General features: G+C 39.9%; 1 long non-coding RNA gene across 4 annotated transcripts in view; it reads left to right on the top strand.

Annotated features, from left to right (window-relative positions):
* The first annotated feature begins 2,243 nt into the window (after positions 1-2,243).
* LOC114117297 (uncharacterized) overlaps positions 2,244-8,378 on the top strand; it is a 70,946-nt gene continuing 64,811 nt past the window's right edge. For all 4 annotated transcript variants that reach the window (XR_003591013.3, XR_009595696.1, XR_009595695.1 and 1 more), the window contains exon 1: positions 2,244-2,567. This is a non-coding gene — a long non-coding RNA (uncharacterized LOC114117297). The remainder of the gene's footprint in view (positions 2,568-8,378) is intronic.

Here is an 8,378-nt window from a genome sequence, read left to right as displayed (position 1 = left end):
TAACAAAATGCACAACATTTACCATAGCCTCACAATATCCTCTGACTCTTATCCAATTACCTCTTGCTTCAGCCTCTGGTGACAATTGCTATTCTAATTGTTTTCCACTGTCTATTGGTTTGGCTTGTTATAGAACTTCATAAAAATGGAAACATCTAACTGAACTCTTTTGTGTAAAGCCTCTTTCACTCAGCACAGGGTTTTTTGAAATATATCCATGTTGCAATATTTATTGCTGTTATTGCCTGTAGAGTTCCATTGTTTAAACATACCACAGTTTATTGATAATCAATGTTTGGAATACAGGGATAAAAAGTGAAGGTTTCCTGTGGCTGTGAAGTTAGCCTTTTTTCATCGGGTGCTTCAGATTCCTCTGGCCATGGTTCATGCATTTTAAATTATTTTAAATAATTCAGCTTTATCACACTGCCTTTTGCATAAATGCATAGTGCTTTTCTTTCAAAAAGCTCAGTGTTGAAAGATGATTAAGCTCTCTTTGTATAGACAGATAAATATCCCATCAGATATTCAATATTGAAAAATTCATCCAACAAAAACCTGGTTCAGTGAACATGTATTATTTTTAAGTTACTGTTTTAGACATTTGGAAACAGAGGCACGAAGAAAACAGAGGGTTGTTTGGTGTGTATTTTAGGGCACTCAAGATATATGAGGGTGCCATTGGAGAGAACTTTCCATGAAGACTCTCAATCGTCGTCTCACTTGCTTCCTCCAAATCTCACGAGATACGCAGTGATCTTCAAATCCAGTAGTTCCGATGGGTAACACTGCGCATTGGTTTTTGTAGTTGTCATGAAAGCTCAGGGTTTTGGACTGGGATCAGCAGGTTAGTAAGGCCAAAATGGAAACTGACACAGGGCCCAGAGCTCTACTGCCAAACGGAAGATGGCACTGGGAAGGATTTAGTCCATTGGTGCCAACTCGCATCTCTGGAGCCAGCTGCTAAGATGCAGAAAGGAGCAGAGTTAGGGCTGAACTAGCAGTCAAGGGCTGTGTCCACCTTGATTTCATGAGGTAAAAGGGATATACACAGTCAGCATCTGTATAGGTGACAGACCCCTTCAACACTTCTTTAAAATGATTTTTTTAAAATGTGGACCATTTCTTAAAGTCTTTATTGAATTTGTTGTAATATTGCTTATGTTTTATGTCTTGGTTTTTTGTCCCTGAGGCATGTGGGATCTTAGCTCCCCAACCAGGGGTTGAATCCACACCCTCCTGCATTGGAAGGCAAAGTTTCAACCACCGGATCAGGGAAATCCCCACTTCAACTCTTTATAGATGCACAAAATAAGTCAAAATTGTGGCTAAATAATTTGCTTGGGGACACACCATGGAAAGCACTCAATGGATGCTGAATTTAGTTGAATAGTTGAATTTAAACCTCTTCTCCATCCCACATCCCAGCCATCACCTCATCACTCTGCTCTCAAGCTCCTTAGTTTTTAAAAATCTTTTTGAGAAACTTATAAAAATCTTTTTGGTAGAATACAGTAACTACTAAACTTGGAAATGGTACGTTTCTTTAAATAAAAAAATATGAGCTGAAATGGAAATGACTTTCTTCCAAAACACTTTAAAGAAACATATTATCATGTGGAATCTCATTCTGAATGAATCAGAGTACAGTAAATCTCCAAATATCTACTGAGCTGCATACTGTGGTTTCCTAAACAGGAAAATGACTTCAGCAGCATAGTCTTTTCCCCCTGGATCCAAAGCAGGCAGCTTTTTGTGCTGCTCTGAAAACATTTTAATTCTCCCCCAAGCACCATGTTTCTTGGAATTATTCACCGGAAACTAATAGTATTCTGAGCTTTAAAGTAATTCCAACCACAAGTGACTTTGTAATAGTGCTTGACAGTAGTATAAAAGGGATAGAGCACAGTTTATGATAGCGTTAGTCACATTTGCACACAGCGACCCCCACACAGAGATGTGTGTTTCTGTTCTACTGTGCTCACTGGACTGAGGTACTGGGTCATGACAACACGTAAGATAAATCAGTATAGTGTGTTGGATAGTGTTAAGTGCTGGGGGAAAAAAAAGTAGGCAAAGACAGGATCTTAAGTATTCCAGGGTGGAGGCAAGGAGGCAGTTGAAATAATAGATCAAGTGGTCAGGGACGGCATCATGGAAGAGGTGACGTTTGAGCCGAGATATCTGTAGTATATGAGTCATATGGACGTCTGGGGTAGAACATTCCAGACAAAGGGAAGAGTATGTGCTACAGCCCTGGGGCAGGAGTGTGCCTGAGGAACATAAGGGCATAGCTGGAATATACTGACTGATGGGGAGAGCAGTTGGGAATGGGGCTAGAGATGGATCTGGGGCCACATCATAAAAGGCCTCACAGCATAGACTTCGGCTTTTACTCTTAGAGATGGAAGATGCCGCTGGAGGTGTTTGAGCTAAGAAGTGACATGATCTGAACTGTATCTCAGCACCCGAAGTAGAGAGAGCAGTTAAGAGGCTCTACTGAACCAGAGAAGGAAGCACACAAACTCTTCTGAAGAAGGAAAAGAGTCTCCAGGTTCTGAAAACAGGTCAGATCTCCCCAGACAAGAAAAAATAACAGCCAGTAATTTTTCAGATAACCGAATATTTGGGGATTAAATGTGTGATGCTATTTTTAGAAAACAGCATTATTTTTAAAAAATGTCCTGCTCCTGGTTTCCTGTTGTATCTTTCAGAGCACACCATGAGCAAAGATAAGGAAGCATCGTCTTCCAAATATAGCACTGAATTAAAAGACGCTGTTTCCCAGTTATGGTCTTGTTTTGACCTTGTAGTATCCTGGGGATGATGATGTAATCTTTCTGAGTTTTAGTTTCCTCAGTGGAGAGCATCATTGTTAATTACTTTATGGAATTACCATGTCAATTAATAGCACATTAATAATCTGATGGTCATAAAGTAACTCTGAGTGTCTTTGAAATCCACATGACATAGAACTGTGGTGGGGACCAATTAGACTCGTTATTATAAGAAACACATGGTGTTTTAGCACCAAAATGTTCATGGACAGGAAAAACTGTGGGCGATTGGGAGACGACTGGTGTGAACTTGGAAAGAGATGAGTGGTAAGGGGGAGATGACATTTAATTTCAGGACATTTTGATGTATTTGACCAGAGATTTTGCATTGCTACTTATAAAGGGATGGACATTTTAGGAGGATGAAGGAAAAAGAGAGCATGTGTGTTGAAGGATGTCACCTCCTGGTGCTAGGATATGGTACTCGGTACATGTGACATCTTCTCCCTTATTAATACTCCATTGTTATATCTGACTAGGATAGCTTGTGTTTTTAAAAGTTTAGAAGACGTCTATATTGTAGTATAACTGATTTATAATGCTGTGTTAGTTCCAGGTGTACAGCAAAGTGATTCAGTTATATATACATCAATTATTTTTCAGATTCTTTTCCCATATAGGTTAATACAGAATATTGAGTAGAGTTCCCTTGTCAATTATCTATTTTATATATAGTAGTGTGTATATGTTAATCCCCAAATCCTAATTTGTCCCTCTCCCCTACCATTCCCTTTTGGTAACCATAAGTTTTTTTTCAAAGCCTGTAGTCTGTTTCTCTTTTGTAAGTTAAGTTCATTTGTATGATTTTTTTTTTAAATTTCACATCAAGTGATACCATATATTTGGTTTTGTCTGATTTACTTAACTCAGTATGATAATCTCTAGGTCCATCCATGTTGCTGCAAATGACATTATTTCATTCTTTTTTATGGCTGAGTAACATTCCATTGTATATATGCATCACATCTTCTTTATCCAGTCACCTGTCAAAGGATACTTAGGTTGCTTCCATGTCTTGGCTATTGTAAATGATCACTGGGGTGCTGCAGTGATCACTGGGGCACATGTATCTTTTCAAATTATGATTTTCTCCAGATGTATGCCCAGGAGTGGGATTGCTGGATTGTATAGTAGTTCTAGTTTTAGTTTTTTAAAGAACCGCCATACTGTTCAGACGGAGAAGGCAATAGCACCCCACTCCAGTACTCTTACCTGGAAACTCCCATGGACGGGGGAGGCTAGTGGGCTGCAGTCCATGGGGTCGCAAAGAGTCGGACACGACTGAGCGACTTCACTTTCATGCATTGGAGAAGGAAATGGCAACCCACTCCAGCGTTCTTGCCTGGAGAATCCCAGGGATGGGGGAGCCTGGTGGCTGCCGTTTATGGGGTCTCACAGAGTTGGACAGGACTGAAGCGACTTAGCAGCAGCAGCAGCATACTGTTCAGATAACTCGTATTTCTGAGCAGCGTGTTCAAAACACTGGCAGTTGACCTCTAACATGTATGTCCTGGATAATTATAGGCATATTGAAATACGTGATATTTATTTTCTTTATTACACATTAATTTCTCAAACAAAATTGTGAAATCTCATATAACTGGCCACAACTTCTGATGAATAATGAGATGGACCCTGATTTATCCTCCTCCTTTCCTGCTTCCTTTCTTCTCTCTCTTTCCTTCCTTTTCTTCCTTCCTTCTTTTTTAATTCAGAAAACTTTTTAATATAGAAAATAACAGATAACACAACAACTTATAAATTTAATAATAACTTATTAAAATTATAATATATTATTAATTATTATAATCTATAAAATTATGATTTTAATTTAATAATTTATTATAAAATTATAATTTAATTTAATAATAATTTATTATAAATAAATTTATTATATAAATAATAATAATAATATTATAAAAATAATAAATAAGACTTTAAACTTTTCTGTTTTGCTACCTTTCAAAGCAAGATTAGCTGTCTGAAGACTCTAGAAAATTACCTCCACTGTTTCTGACTGATTTTGTCTAGACTGTTTCTGTGAAATGGTGGCTCTTTCTTAAAGTTGAAGGATAACCAGCATGAGCTTGGCTCTAGGGAAGGCACCAAGGAGTTCTATGAATTGGGGTCGAGATGTCTGTTGCTCTGGCAGGGCCCCTTAACTGCTTTGTTTACTCCTTCAACAGATAGTTTTTCAATCATATATTGCCTTGGGCACTGCAGGGCATAAAAAAGATGAGTAAGGCGTGGTCCCTATCGCCAGTGAGCTTATAATCTAACAGGGAAATAACTCTCAGATCAGGCGGTTGGTGATACGTGTGTGTCACAAGCGGTCATGAGCAGTTAGGGGTGGGGACAGTCCCTCTGGCTCAGAGGATCAGGGCTGCTTTGTGCGAGAGCTGGTGTCTGAGTGTGTGGCCAACTGTGCGTTCAAGTTGAACAGATAAAGAAGACAAGTGATGGTTGGGTAAGGCTGCTCAGAGAGGGTGCACTGGGAAAGGTACAGAGGAGACTTTATAGGCCAAGAGCCAGGCCTGAAACTCAGTGGATATGTTAAGAAGGGGCAGCCATCAGTTATCCTGGAGTGAATGAGTTCCAGGAGAAAAATCTGGCCAAGTAGATGTGGGCTGGATTTTGTCTTTGAAAATCAGGTCAAGGAGTTTGCAGACAATGGAAGGTACTAGTAATCTCTGAGCTGAGCCATGACATTTGCCAAGAGCATTTTGGGGATGCTAAGCTGGCAGCCATGTAAGGGATAAACTCAAGAGTGAAAGGAAGCCAAATGGGGAGCCTTATCAAAATAGCATTAGAGGTGAAGAAAGAGGATCAGTGGGGACAGAACATAATGGGAGAGATAGGTGAGCATGAGATGTCAAAGAAGAAAATTAACACAACTCAGGGGTCTATGTACCATGAAAAAGCCTCCAAATAGCAGGGATTATTGAAGGGAAGGAAGGGGTAACGATTTCTCCAAAGGGCTGAGTCAACGTGAAGCTGGAAAATGATGACATCACGGAATAGGGAACTTGAGAGATGTCATCTCAACGCGGGGTGTTATCATCCACTCATACCACCTGAGTTGCAGAGAGCAGCTTGCTGGCGGTTGGATCCCTCGCACCCTCAAGGTGTGTGATTAATGGGAGCGTGGTGTTTCTCAACTCCTCATCTGCTCAGAACCGTCTAATCTCTCGGGACATATCAGATGTCTGGCTCCTGTCGTTTGGATGTATTTCCACGGGTTTTCTATGTCAGGTTGGAAGTGAGCGTTTGTGCAGCTTTAGTGGAGAATAAAGGTCGTGTATATACGTGCTTGTTTCTAAATGGGCTGTAATTATATTCACAACCCAGGACTCCATGACTCACCTCTGCCCTTATTAACTCCACCCGATGAACTGCCTCTTTCATTCAAATATGAAGTCACTCCATCTACTTCACTTTTTAAATCTTGGGAGAGACTTAATGATATATATATATATATATATTTTTTTTTTTTGAAGGGAATCTAAACGTTTGAATGCCGCACTCTCATGAGAGCCCCCAAGGATTCATAGGGAGACATGTCCACTCCCCAAACATGAGCTGGTTTGGTGTGTCTCTCTGAGATCCAGTGATTTCCACACCATCCTTGTAGGTGAGGAGAAGGGCAAAGGGTCCTTAGGTGGTGAGTAGGTTGACACACTGAACTTCAACCAAAGATCAAAGAGCATAGTGGAGATTTTGGTTTCTTAATCTAAGTAGATTTAAACTCCTGGTGAGAGCGGAGAGGTAAAACAAATATGAACATAACATCCTGCTTTTAGCGCTGAGAGAGGCAGTTCACAGGAAAAGGCCATAAATCAGAAGGGGCTGGCAGCTCACCCGTGGTCAGTAAAAGCGACATTTTCCACAGGGGAGTGAGCTGAACTGAGGGAGGCTGGAAAACATCAGAATCCCTTGTAAACACTCGTCTCCATGCGTACTTGTATTTATTATAGTCAGAAGACTGTGGTCAACACAGAGACAGTTTCTGCTCTCTCCATACAATAAAACCTATTTATTTACCCATCACAGTTGCTAAGGTGATTACAAGGGATTGCAGATGAGTATTTAGAATCTTTTATGGCTGTACAATGCTGTCTTTGGGCTTCCCTGGTAGTTCAGTGGTAAAGAATCCACCTGCCAATGCAAGAGACTCAGAAGAAGCGGATTTGATCGCTGTGTCAGGAACATCTCCCGGAGAAGGAAATGGCAACCCACTCCAATATTCTTGCCTGAGAAATCCCATGGACAGAAGAGCCAGGCAGGCTACAGTCCATGGCCTCCCAAAAGAGTCAGACACGACTTAGTGACTAAACAACAATAAGTGCTGTCTTACAGATACAATCTTTTAAACTAATATCTTTGGTAATGACTTTGAAAGTATAGCTTTTTCTCTGAATAATCATGATTTAAAAAAAATACTGTAACCATGAAATATTATAGATGGAAAGTAATGATTCCTGCTTGCTTTAAGATTCACATCGGCTCAACATTCATGGTGTGCCCACATGGGATTTTCACATATTTTACTCTATTCACAAATGTGAGATGTTTTAATTGCCTCCATATATATATATATATATTTTTTTGTTGTTGTTGTTTTCTTTTTTGGCTAGGCCGCTCAGCTTGAGGGATCTTAATTTCCCAACCAGGGATTGAATCTGGGTCCCTGGCAGTGGAGGCTTGGAGTCATAATCACTAGACTGCCAGGGAAGTTCCTATTGCCCCCATTATAGAGATGGAAACTGAGGCTCAGAGAGGTTGCATAACTTCCTGAACCTTCTACTAGTAAGTGGCAGAATAGGGACTGAAACCGGGGTCTTCAGGGTATAAATGCTCTGCAATTGTCCCATGAGAAAAAACAGACTAACCTTTAGGCTGATTGAAAAATATTGACATCTACTTTACCTCTACCCTAAAGTAAAGATAATTTAAAATCCTCTTGGGCATATAGACTTTGGAGCTGAGGACCATTTGGTTTCAAGATCCTTTCTTATCCACCCTTCCCTTTTTGGGGTTTAAAATCCAAAGAGGTTATCTCTTGGACATCCAGCAAGCAACTCTTAGGAGATTTTCAGGTCAAATTGTAAAACCCATAATGTTTACATGGTCTAGATAAATTTTTATTGTTTATTTATATTTCAGTTTCCTAACTACTGGTAGTAAAACTGTCCTTACATAAACATGAAAAAAGTTCCCAACACTCATTATTATTTTTATCTGCCTTCAACGTCTCCAAACCTTTCTGGCAATTAAATAATATGCCATCTTTGCTACTACTGTCCTTCCTCATTTGGTCCTGAAGTTGGACGAAAGTCTAAGGTTACTCTGAAGTTAATAATTAAAATCATCTCCGTGTGGACATTATTCACCACGTCTTGGGAGCCTTCTTGGGTCATCCGTTAGTTTCCAGTTCTGAAAGAGCATAGTGTAGATTCTTCAATATCTTGTGATAGTGTAGATTCTTAAACAGTGTGATAGAAATTCTGATGTCTGCAGAATCCCTCCTGTGGCCAATTTTTT

This window comes from Ovis aries, chromosome 12 (genome assembly GCF_016772045.2).
Source record: "Ovis aries strain OAR_USU_Benz2616 breed Rambouillet chromosome 12, ARS-UI_Ramb_v3.0, whole genome shotgun sequence".
In the NCBI taxonomy this organism is placed as follows: domain Eukaryota; kingdom Metazoa; phylum Chordata; class Mammalia; order Artiodactyla; family Bovidae; genus Ovis; species Ovis aries.
The sequence above is the reverse complement of the archived record's forward strand: the minus strand, read 5'-3'. Positions and strand labels throughout refer to the sequence as shown.